This window comes from Triticum urartu, chromosome 6A (assembly GCF_056163025.1).
Source record: "Triticum urartu cultivar PI428250 chromosome 6A, HENAU_Tu73, whole genome shotgun sequence".
Lineage (NCBI taxonomy): Eukaryota > Viridiplantae > Streptophyta > Magnoliopsida > Poales > Poaceae > Triticum > Triticum urartu.
The window spans coordinates 64,011,138-64,024,424 of NC_141878.1; positions in this window are offsets into that span (position 1 = coordinate 64,011,138).

Sequence of the window (13,287 nt, forward strand, 5' to 3'; positions counted from 1 at the left end):
CATCTCTTCGCCGAACTAGTGCACCTATACAATTTACCATTGTATTGGGTGTGTTGGGAACACAAGAGACTCTTTGTTATTTGGTTGCAGGGTTGCTTGAGAGAGACCATCTTCATCCTACGCCTCCTACGGATTGATAAACCTTAGGTCATCCACTTGAGGGAAATTTCCTACTGTCCTACAAACCTCTGCACTTGGAGGCCCAACAGCGTCTACAAGAAGAAGGTTGTGTAGTAGACATCAACCTACGTACCCCCAAACTACCAGATATGGAGCCAAAAACCTAATTCCACCGTCGCAACCTTCTGTACCCGTGAGATCCCATCTTGGGGCCTTTTCCGGAGCTCCGTCGGAGGGGGCATCGATCACGGAGGGCTTCTACATCAATACCATAGCCTCTCCGATGATGTGTGAGTAGTTTACCTCAGACCTTCGGGTCCATAGTTATTAGCTAGATGGATTCTTCTCTCTCTTTGGATCTCAATACAAAGTTATCCATGATTCTCGTGGAGATCTATTCGATGTAATCTTCTTTTGCGATGTGTTTGTTGAGAATGATGAATTGTGGGTTTATGATCAAGTTTATCTATGAACAATATTTGAATCTTCTCTGAATTCTTTATGTATGATTGATTATCTTTGCAAGTCTCTTCGAATTATCAGTTTGGTTTGGCCTACTAGATTGATATTTCTTGCAATTGGAGAAGTGCTTAGCTTTGGGTTCAATCTTGCGGTGTCCTTTCCCCAGTGACAGTAGGGGCAGAAGGCACGTATTGTATTGTTGCCATCGAGGATAACAAGATGGGGTTTATATCATATTGCATGAGTTTATCCCTCTACATCATGTCATCTTACTTAAAGCGTTACTCTGTTCTTTTGAACTTAATACTCTAGATGCATGCTGGATAGCGGTCGATGAGTGGAGTAATAGTAGTAGATGCAGGCAGGAGTCAGTCTACTTGTCTCGGACGTGATGCCTATATACATGATCATACCTAGATATTCTCATAACTATCCTCAATTCTGTCAATTGCTCAACAGTAATTTGTTTACCCACCGTAATACTTATGCTCTCGAGAGAAGCCACTAGTGAAACCTATGGCCCCCGGGTCTATTTTCCATCATATTAATCTCCTGTCAACAAGCTATTTCTGGCACTATTTGTTTTGCTTTCTTTACTTGCATCTTTATCATAAAAATACCAAAAATATTATCTTATCATATTTATCAGATCTCACTTTTGTAAGTGACTGTGAAGGGATTGACAACCCCTTTATTGCGTTGGTTGCGAGGATTTTATTTGTTTGTGTAGGTGCGAGGGACTCGTGCGTGGCCTCCTACTGGATTGATACCTTGGTTCTCAAAAACTGAGGGAAATACTTACGCTGCTTTACTGCATCACCCTTTCCTCTTCAAGGGAAAACCAACGCAGTGCTCAAGAGGTAGCAATACATCGCATACACCGACTCCACTGCTGCTATGCTGTCAGTAAACTCGTATGTTTGTGTTATGCACGCCTCTCATGGGGCAGCTGTATATCGACTTATATAGTTTACAATGCTTGATCATCAAGGAAGATCAAGAAGATACCAGACCGAACCAGTACATATCTGGTAGGTGATCATATGCCTATACAAAGCTATGTATACAAAAGGAATCCGTTAACATCCCCCCTCAGTTTGTGCGTCGTATGGCAAGAGGCACAAACTGGACTGAAACTCGGAGAAGAGCTGCGACGAGAGCCCTTTTGTCATAATGTTGGCATACTGATGTGAAGATGGCACATGTAGAACCCGCACCTCACCAAGGGACACCTTCTCATGAACAAAATGAATGTCGGTCTCAAAGTGTTTGGTACGACGATGCTGGACTGGGTTGGATGCCATGTAGACTGTCACAGCCCTAGCTTAGCCTTTGCTTGTCCTTGCATGATCATCATATCATCATGTTTAATTTTCTCAGAAACTTGAAATGGGGATGACAGAAACCCCCAGCACCACTCAAACCAACTAGGGTTACTAAAATACTTTTTCAATGAACCTGAAATGCCCTTCTAAAATGTTCATCATCTTTGCCTTGGTCTAGAACCTCAGTCAAAAATGGTTCACATTTTTCTAGGACAACATTGGGTCACTGAATTAAATCATACTCTATTTGCATTTGGGCATTTAAATGCTATATAATGTTTTTAATGTCCAAATAATCATGAACTAAAATGTAAAGTGTTGGAAATATTCCAAACAGTGGGCTTGAGAAGTTTCATGATTTTTGAGTTAGTTTTAGTATTTTAATTAAAGCCCTAAAATTACAGAAGAATTAGAAAACAGAAATAAAAAGACAGGACAGAAAACCTACCTAACTTACCTGCAGCCCATCTGGCGCCCCAGCTGGTCCATCACTGTGCGGCCCACTGGCCCACAGTGCCAGTCATCACCAACCTCCCGCCAGAGCAGGCAGGCTGCTGCGTGTCGCCCGCGCGTAACCCCTGGCCACCTCCTACTTGCCACCGAGGCGCCCCCGACGCGTCTGGAGACGCACTGCAGCCCCCTCTGCCTCTCCCTTCGCTCTTTCCTCTCTCCCCTAGCCTCTAGCCCCTCTCCCGAGCAGACCCGAACCCTCTCGTCGCCACCGACGTCGTTCACCGTAGCCACCGTGCCCCTCTGGGCCTCTCATCTTTCCCCAGAGCTCCGCCTCGCCACCTGCTACGTCCTCAATGAGCCATGCGACCCGGGAAGCTCTGCATCGACGCCATCTCCATCTTCTTCTTCGTCGGCCACTGAAGCTCGCCGGCGTGGATTCGCGAGCTCCAGAACCTCCCCGGCCTCGCCGTTGACTCTACTGGATTCACCATGAGCCCCTACCTCTTTCCCCTCTCTCCCCGTGCTCGTCCGCGCCTTCTAGCCACCGTGGCCATCGGAGCCGATTGCTCCTCGCCGCCGGCCATGTCGCCACCGCGGCTACGGCCGTGCAAGCACGCGTATGAGCTACCACTGAGCTCACCGCACCCCCACGAGTCCAACGCGCCTAACTGCGGCTCCTGCCATCCCCTGCATCGTCGACTTGTTCGACGCCCGAACGCCGGCCGCCGCACTTGCCATCACCGCCGTCGTTCTGGGCCATCTCCGACGAAGTTGGGAGCACCACTGGATGCGCGCAAGAGCCAGCAACCCATAGCCACAAACCGCTCATCGAACGGTGGCCCATAGAGCAAACCCGACGCGGGCACAGCCGTAGTCTGTCGTCGCCGGCGGTTAAACGCCGGTGGCTGACGTGGCACCATTAGTTTAGGTGCTAATCGTGTTTAGTTATTGCCTGTGTCAATGACATGTGGGTCCCCGAGCATAATTAGGTTAGTCTAATTTTCTGTTAAGATTAGTACTAATACGTGTGGACCCCGCATGTCAGCTTTGACTTTGGTCAAGTCAACGTTGACCGGTCCCACCTGTCATCCACCCAAACCAGCCTGAGACACTGACATATGGGTCCCACAGGTCAGGTTTGACCTGGCCGACCCAGTTGACCTGCTGACGTCCCACCTATGTCATGCTGACGCAGTAAAGCATTTTCTGGATTTAAGTTTATCCAGGAGATTCCAGAAAATAGTGCTAACTTCTAAAAATCATAGAAATTCAACCGTAGCTCAGAATGAAATAAGTTATATATAAAAAATGATCAGAAAAATCCAATCTATCCATATGTACCATTTTCATGCATGTTAGAACAACTTATGGCTGCTGTTTAGGCCAAATCATATAATGGCATTTAAACCCTCACATATGGAGTTTGAATTTGAACCTAGGGTTCAAACCTACTCCATTTAGCATGTTGCTAGTTGCATTAGCCCAACATGCTCATTTTACCATGTCATGATCATGCATCATATTGTGCATTGCATTGATTGTGTTTCTCTCTATTGCCGGTATTCGTCCCCTCTCAGTAGACGACGTTCCGATGATGAGTTCAATGACACCGATGAAGAACTATACTATCTTCAGAAGTGCCAGGCAAGCAAAAACCCCTTGTTCATTCTGATACAATCCCACTCTCTCGCTCCTGCTCTCTTTTACTGCATTAGGACAACAACGTTTCAACTGTTACTTGCTGCGGTAGTTGAACCCCTTTTCCTCTGCATTACCTGTCATTGCCACAACAAATAGATGAAACCCACTAGCATGAGTAGGAGTTGTTTGAGCCCTGATGTGCCTACTCATTCATGCTTATTTGTCATGCCTGCTACTGCTTAGAGTTGAGTCAGGTCTGATTCATCGGGAATGAATTGGAATGGTGATGAACATGTCCTACTTTGTGTGAGCTAAGTGTGTGAATACGATTTGGTAAAGGTAGCGGTGAGAGGACATGTAGGAGTACATGGTGGGTTGTCTCATTGAAACCGTCCTCAGGAACTGAGTTTTGTGTTTGTGATCCATGAACAGCTACTACCACGCATTGGGCCCGAAACCAATGGACCCTCTCGACTTATTAACTATCTTGCCCTCAGTCCAGGAGTTGCAACTAGTTTCTAGTGTTTGTAGGATATGTGTTGGCGGCCGTGCGTAGCGCTGACCCTAGGGGTGGGCTATGATGCGGTAGATACACCGTGGCACGGTGTACCGGGCGCCCGTTTGGTGTCTCGGGAACCCTGCACACATCATTTGGGGCTGTGAGAGAAACTCCTGCCGGATCTCCTCGCGGATGGAACCTGAATAGGCGATAAACCTAGACTAGAGACTTGTGTGGTTAGTCAGGTCGTGGCCGACTCCCTCGCCAGGATTCCGCTTGAAGGTTGCCGAGATACACGACGTGTACATGGTGGTAAGTGGCGAGAGCGTGTGTGAAGAAGTACACCCCTGCAGGGTTATAAATGATCTATTCAGATAGCCGTGTCCGCTGTAAAGGACTTCTGGGTTGCCTATACAGTTCATAGACAAGTGAAAGTGGATACTCTAAAACTCGCAAGAAAAGCGTGAGTGCTATGGATGGCCTTCTTGTAGGGAGACGGGAGCGGATCCATAGTGGTGTATTGATATGGTGAATATGTGGACTCATGTGCGCCACCTCAAAAGAGTTACTTGCAGTCATAGTTTAGGTTAGCCACTGAGTCAAAGCTGGCTTGCTGCAGTTAAACTCCACTACCCCCTTTGTTGATACCGATGCATATGTAGTTAGTGCTGATGTAAGTTTTGTTGGGTACATTTGTACTCACGTTTGCCTATTTTATGTTTTTTGCAGAGAGACGTCAGTCTCGCTAGTAGTTCCGTGTGGACTCCGACGTTTAGCTTGATACCTCAGCTACGATCTTGTGCCCTCGGCAGGGTCTTGTAGATAGACAGGCTTCTCAGCCTTCTGCATTTGTAGTTGTCTGTACTCAGACAAGTTAAGCTTCCGCATGTACCTGTTGCTTGTATGCTTTGTATGTTGGGGTCATGAGACCCATGTTTTTAATATCTCGGTCCTCGGAGCCTAATGAATAAATACTTTGAGTCATAGAGCCTTGTTGTGATGCCATGTTGTATTTACACATATCGAGCACATTGTGTGTATGATTGAAATGCTTGGTATATGTGGGATCCGACAACGTCGTTGTTTATCCTTGGTAGCCTCTCTTATGGGGAAATGTAGTCTTGTGCTTCCATGAGCCATAGTAGTCTGCTACAGCCCGGGTTCCCGTAGTCCTGTTAGCCCAGTGCTACAGCCTGAATTCACATGCTGCTGACCGACATGCTCGATGTTGATTCATGTATGCCTGTCCCCGTAAGTTAGTGCCACTTTGGGTTCACGACTAGTCATGTCGGCCCGGGTTCTCTGTCATATGGATGCTAGCGACACTATCATATACGTGAGCCAAAAGGCGCAAACGGTCTCGGGCAATGGTAAGGTGACACCCATGGGAATACTGTGCATGAGGCCGCAAAGTGATATGAGGTGTTACCGGCTAGATCGATGTGATTTGGAATCGGGGTCCTGGCAGCTTTGGTATCAGAGCCTGACTGCCTGTAGGATTACCAAGCCAAACTGGTCAAAGTTGAGTCTAGAAATGCTTTAGTTATATAAGGGAATTGATTGTGGAAGGGAACGTAAAGCTCTTTTTACTCCTTATACCTCATTCCCTCTGTCTGAGTCATCCTCTTCCTTTCTACGGGGATTAAGAACTAGGCTTCTCATCTTTCTATCAGGATCACGTGTTGCTAATCCGTAGAATCTTATGATTGTTGGTTCCAGGCCTCAGTTCAGTTTCTACTACTTTTAGTATGTTGTCAGTTGAATCAGACCCTTGATATTGTGATGTTGAGTGGTTATGCCACCATTTTTCAGGATGTCTCAAATCCTTTGAGCAATTACAGTCGTTATGCTGTCCGAGTCATCCCAGGTTTCTAAACAGTCTGATGCATTTGCAAATTCCTTCTTACCGTTCTGAAGTTCCGTTGTGCCAGATCAACCACACTAACTAGTGTGTTGAGGTACTTCATTGCCTCGGCATTTGTGTTGGAGCTATTATTATGACCCTAGGTGTCTAGAGTATCACCTAGTAACCTAGCCATGTTTTGTGTTCCCAGTGTCATGATTCTGGCCACCATTCTCGAAAGCATCCCGTGATGCCATTTAGTAGTAGGTATTCTACTCCTGGGTTCTTGACCCAAGATTCACTCTACTTACCTCATGTTGATAGTGTTGCTCGTACCTTTAGGATATTAGTAACCTTTGCGATAGTCCTCGAGGTCCATGGTATTTCCTTCTTCCAAATACCATGAACCATTAAGGCAGAAGTTCTTTGAACCAAAAGCTCACAATCAGAGTACTCTTGAGGAGTTTTCCATCCATAATTGGGATTCTGCCAGTTCTACCTTTCTGCATGGGTTATCTGGAAGAAACCTATTGAACTTGGTTCGACATATTAATCTATGCATCCACAACTCAGAAAGATATATGTTCCCTTGAGTTGTCCCTCTTCATTTGTATTCCAACCATCATCTATCAATTGATAGTCAGGAGTAATTGTGCATCCGTGTTATCGATGCTTATTATTCTTGTGGTCCGTCAAGCCATTCTAGTTCAGAATGACTAGGAGAAACAAACTCCAGTACCTCATCCATTTCTAGGATTGGGTCAAAGCAGTTTAAATCATCATCCTAAGATTGATCATGCTACCTAGTCCTTATTTCTGGTGCACTCTTTGATCCATGAGTCGGGATTGTGTCAATCCCTCACTCTTTCGATCATATCGTCTTGCCCTGAAAAGCAAGATCGTTCCTGAGCTTAGAGTCATATCGGTGGTTCGTGATTTTCCGGATATCTTCACGGAAGTATCACCAGGTCATCCCCTGACCGATATGGTGAGTTCGTGATCAAGTTGTTTACCAATAAACCACTCTTTATCCAAGAATCCGTGTTGGATACCCCTGAGCTAGTTAGTTAAGCTAAACAACAACTTGGATAGTTGGAAGATAAAAGCTTTGCCAAACTTAGTTCATCACTAAGGGATATCCTTGAGTGTGTGTGTGTGTGTTGAAGAAAGATGATATCTTCATCGACTGATACCCGTGATCAGTTGTTGAATCTATTGTCTTATCCAAACTTTGATTTGAGTATGGGCTATCGTCAAGTCAAATCAGAACCAACGATGTTCGCAATGTTGTCTTACTCGTGGTTGACCCCTCGAGCATACACCATTACATCTTTTGGTATGACCAATGCTATCACCGTGTTCACATGATGGTGGAAGTCCAGTGATATGGAAATTATGATGAGTTGTTGTTGAGCCCATCAGCAGCATTTTGTCTCCCCCATGATTCATGTTGAACATCAACCTAGTGCTGGAAACTTTGTAAGCAATGTCTTCGTGTTCCGCTCATGAAGCTTATGCTTGGATGGAAGAAGTGACTTCCTCGAATTCATGTGCATTTGATGCAAGTTGCCGTCGTGAGTTCGGGATAGACTGTTTTTGTTTCCTCTGGTACCATCCCAAGTCAATTATGCATGTGCGAATGTATTCTATGGTATGGTAGATTAATTACCTCCACTCCATATGTATACCCTAGCACACGAAGCCACTGATTGATTTGTTCAAAGAAAAGAAGTTCATGCGCTAATCCTGAAGGGCCCGGACGGATATGCACAAGACTTCGTTATCTCAATGATGGTTCCCAATCAGAACTCGGTAGTGTTTTATTGCAAGACTACCATGTGATCATGCTTGTCTGGGACAGCGTGTTCACATGTGTGTAGCCGAACCAGCTCATGTTTTGGAGCATACCATCGTAGTTCATTTCCTAAGAATCTCGCAATGTCATCTTGTCGATTTGTGTTGCAAACTTTCTTTTCAGACATGCTAAGTCTGAAGTATCCTATCACCAATCGGATCTGAATCTCAGGCAGATATGATGGTTGGAACATTCCCAATAGTTGCATTTTGTTCCCAGCTTGCACCGCCATTGTGCCAATTTCCCATGGGCTGCCCTTCTCAACAATTGTTGTTCAGGATCATCTTCAACAGTGGACTTACCATGGGTCCCATCCATCTCTGATGATAAGCAAAATCATCCATCACGTTGTCTTCAACAATGTAGCCCACATCATCCATTCTAGTCTGGGTTTGTCATTTCATCAAACTCTTTGAAACGATCAATTGTGATTTTCCTTAGGCTGGTATAGAGAGTTTCAATGATCTAGATATCAAAAGTAATTATTTTTGCCATTTAAGGGAATAACTCTACGAGTAACCTCCCCAAGGTGCCCCGCTATGGGACCATGGCAATTATTTCCTTGCCACCTTGACACCATCCACCATCTCTCTAAGCGTGGAATTGTTGCCCACCAAATCAAATCTCGTCGTTTGTTCTGCCATCCCTCTCGATGTGTTTTGTGTCTCAACTCGAGATGTTTGAACATCTCATTCCGCGAGTTGATCTTGTATAGCTTGATCTTCGAGAAGATCAATTCTAGTAGAGTTTCTTTCCATTGTCATTGTGTGGATGAAGATCTCAAAAGCGAGGATGTCAGAATCAACATATGCAACGAATCAACAACCTTATGAGGTGCAACCTGGATCGTGAAGGTTGTGTTGGTCTTGTGCCCCTCTGTCTTCTTACCTCACGTCTTGAATCTCGGGACGAGATTCTTGTTTAGTGGGGGTGAGTTGTCACAGCCCTAGCTTAGCCTTTGCTTGTCCTTGCATGATCATCATATCATCATGTTTAATTTTCTCAGAAACTTGAAATGGGGATGACAGAAACCCCCAGCACCACTCAAACCAACTAGGGTTACTAAAATACTTTTTCAATGAACCTGAAATGCCCTTCTAAAATGTTCATCATCTTTGCCTTGGTCTAGAACCTCAGTCAAAAATGGTTCACATTTTTCTAGGACAAAATTGGGTCACCGAATTAAATCATACTCTGTTTGCATTTGGGCATTTAAATGCTATATAATGTTTTTAATGTCCAAATAATCATGAACTAAAATGTTAACTGTTGGAAATATTCCAAACAGTGGGCTTGAGAAGTTTCATGATTTTTGATTTAGTTTTAGTATTTTAATTAAAGCCCTAAAATTACAGAAGAATTAGAAAACAGAAATAAAACGAAAGGACAGAAAACCTACCTAACTTACCTGTAGCCCATCTGGCGCCCCAGCTAGCCTAGCACTGTGCGGCCCACTGGCCCATAGCGCCAGTCATCACCAACCTCCCACCAGAGCAGGCATGCTGCTGCCTGTCGCCCGTGCACCGCCCCTGGCCACCTCCTGCTTGCCACCGAGGCGCCCCCGACGCGTCTGGAGACGCCCCGCAGCCCCCTCTGCCTCTCCCTTCGCTCTCTGCTCTCTCCCCTGACCTCTAGGCCCCCTCCCGAGTAGACCCGAACCCTCTCGTCGCCACCGACGCCGTTCACCGTAGCCACCGTGCCCCTCTGGGCCTCTCATCTTGCCCCAGAGCTCCGCCTCGCCGCCTGCTACGTCCTCAACAAGCCATGCGACCCGGGAAGCTCTGCATCGACGCCATCTCCATCTTCTTCTTCGTCGGCCACTGAAGCTCGCTGGCGTGGATACGCGAGCTCCAGACCCTCCCCGGCCTCGCCGTTGACTCTGCTAGATTCGTCGTGAGCCCCTGCCTCTTTCCCCTCTCTCCCCGTGCTCGTCCGCGCCTTCTAGCCACCGTGGCCATCGGAGCCGATTGCTACTCGCCTCCGGCCATGTCGCCACTACGGCTACGGCCGTGCAAGCACGAGTCCGAGCTTACCACTGAGCTCACCGCACCCCCACGAGTCCAACGCGCCTAACCGCGGCTCCTGCCATGCCCTGCACCGTCGACTCGTTCGACACCCGAACGCCGACCGCCGCACTTGCCATCACCGCCATCGTTCTGGGCCATCTCCAGCGAAGCTGAGAGCACCACTGGATGCGCGCAAGCGCCAGCAACCTGTAGCCACAAACCGCCTGTCAAATGGTGGCCCATAGAGCAAACCCGACGCGGGCACCGCCGCGGTCTGTCGTCGCCGGCGGTTAAATGCCGGTGGCTGACGTGGCACCATTATTTTAGGTGCTAATCATGTTTAGTTATTGCCTGTGTCAATGACATGTGGGTCCCTGAGCATAATTAGGTTAGTCTAATTTTCTGTTAAGATTAGTACTAATACGTGTGGACCCCACGTGTCAGCTTTGACTGTTGTCAAGTCAACGTTGACCGGTCCCACCTGTCATCCACCCAAACCAGCTTGAGACACTAACGTATGGGTCCCACAGGTCAGGTTTGACCTGGCCGTCCCAGTTGACTTGCTGACGTCACACCTATGTCATGCTGACGCAGTAAAGCATTTTCTGGATTTAAGTTTATCCAGGAAATTCCAGAAAATAGTTCTAACTTCTAAAAATCATAGAAATTCAACCGTAGCTCAGAATGAAATAAGTTATATATGAAAAATGGTCAGAAAAATCCAATCTATCCATTTGTACCATTTTCATGCATGTTAGAACAACTTATGGCTGCTGTTTAGGCCAAATCATATAATGGCATTTAAACCCTCACATATGGAGTTTGAATTTGAACCTAGGGTTCAAACCTACTCCATTTAGCATGTTGCTAGTTGCATTAGCCCAACATGCTCATTTTACCATGTCATGATCATGCATCATATTGTGCATTGCATTGATTGTGTTTCTCTCTATTGCCGGTATTCGTCCCCTCTCAGTAGACGATGTTCCGATGATGAGTTCAATGACACCGATGAAGAACTATACTATCTTCAGAAGTGCCAGGCAAGCAAAACCCCCTTGTTCATTCCGATACAATCCCACTCTCTCACTCCTGCTCTCTTTTACTCCATTAGGACAACAACGTTTCAACTGTTACTTGCTGCGGTAGTTGAACCCCTTTTCCTCTGTATGACCTGTCATTGCCATAGTAAATAGATGAAACCCACTAGCATGAGTAGGAGTTGTTTGAGCCCTGATGTGCCTAATAATTCATGCTTGTTTGTCATGCCTGTTACTGCTTACAGTTGAGTCAGGTATGATTCATCGGGAATGAATTGCATGGTGATGAACATGTCCTACTGTGTGTGAGCTAAGTGTGTGAACATGATTTGGTAAAGGTAGCGGTGAGAGGCCATGTAGGAGTACATGGTGGGTTGTCTCATTGAAACCATCCTCAGGAACTGAGTTCTGTGTTTGTGATCCATGAACAGCTACTACCATGCATTGGGCCCGAAACCAATGGACCCTCTCAACTTATTAACTGCCTTGCCCTCTGTCCAGGAGTTGCAACTAGTTTCTAGTGTTTGTAGGATATGTGTTGGCAGTCGTGCGTAGCGCTGACCGTAGGGGTGGGCTATGATGCGGTAGATACATCGTGGCACGGTGTACCGGGCGCCCGTTTGGTGTCTCGGGAACCCTGCACACATCATTTGGGGCTGTGAGCGAAACTCCTGCCGGATCTCCTCGCGGATGTAACCTGAATAGGCGATAAACCTAGACTAGAGACTTGTGTGGTTAGTCAGGTCGTGGCCGACTCCCTCGCCAGGATTCCGCTTGAAGGTTGCCGAGATACACGACATGTACATGGTGGTATGTGGCGAGAGCGTGTGTGAAGAAGTACACCCCTGCAGGGTTATAAATGATCTATTCAGATAGCCGTGTCCGCTGTAAAGGACTTCTGGGTTGCCTATACAGTTCATAGACAAGTGAAAGTGGATACTCTAAAACTCGCAAGAAAAGCGTGAGTGCTATGGATGGCCTTCTTGTAGGGAGACGGGAGCGGATCCATAGTGGTGTATTGATATGGTGAATATGTGGACTCATGTGCGCCACCTCAAAAGAGTTACTTGCAGTCATAGTTTAGGTTAGCCACTGAGTCAAAGCTGGCTTGCTGCAGTTAAACTCCACTACCCCCTTTGTTGATACCGATGCATATGTAGTTAGTGCTGATGTAAGTTTTGGTGGGTACATTTGTACTCACGTTTGCCTATTTTATGTTTTTTGCAGAGAGACGTCAGTCTCGCTAGTAGTTCCGTGTGGACTCCGACGTTTAGCTTGATACCTCAGCTACGATCTTGTGCCCTTGGCAGGGTCTTGTAGATAGACAGGCTTCTTAGCCTTCTTCATTTGTAGTTGTCTGTACTCAGACAAGTTAAGCTTCCGCATGTGCATGTTGCTTGTATGCTCTGTATGTTGGGGTCATGAGACCCACGTTTGTAATATCTCGCTCCTCGGAGCCTAATGAATAAATACTTTGAGTCGTAGAGTCTTGTTGTGATGCCATGTTGTATTTACACATATCGAGCACATTGTGTGTATGATTGAAATGCTTGGTATGTGTGGGATCCGACAACCTAGTTGTTTATCCTTGGTAGCCTCTCTTATGGGGAAATGTAGTCTTGTGCTTCCATGAGCCATAGTAGTCTGCTATAGCCCGGTTCACCGGAGTCCTGCTAGCCCAGCACTACTGCTCCGGAACACTTGACTGGCCGGCATGTGATTCACTTCGTTTCTGTGTCTGTCCCTTCGGGGAAATGTCACGCGGTGACATCCGGAGTCCTGCTTAGCCTACTACAGCCCTGGTTCCCGGAGTCCTGTTAGCCCAGTGCTACAGCCCGGATTCACACGCTGCTGAACGACATGCTCGATGTTGATTCATGTATGCCTGTCCCCGTAAGTTATTGCCAATTTGGGTTCACGACTAGTCATGTCGGCCCGGGTTCTCTGTCATATGGATGCTAGCGACACTATCATATACGTGAGCCAAAAGGCGCAAACGGTCTCGGGCCATGGTAAGGCGACACTCGTGGGAATATCGTGCGT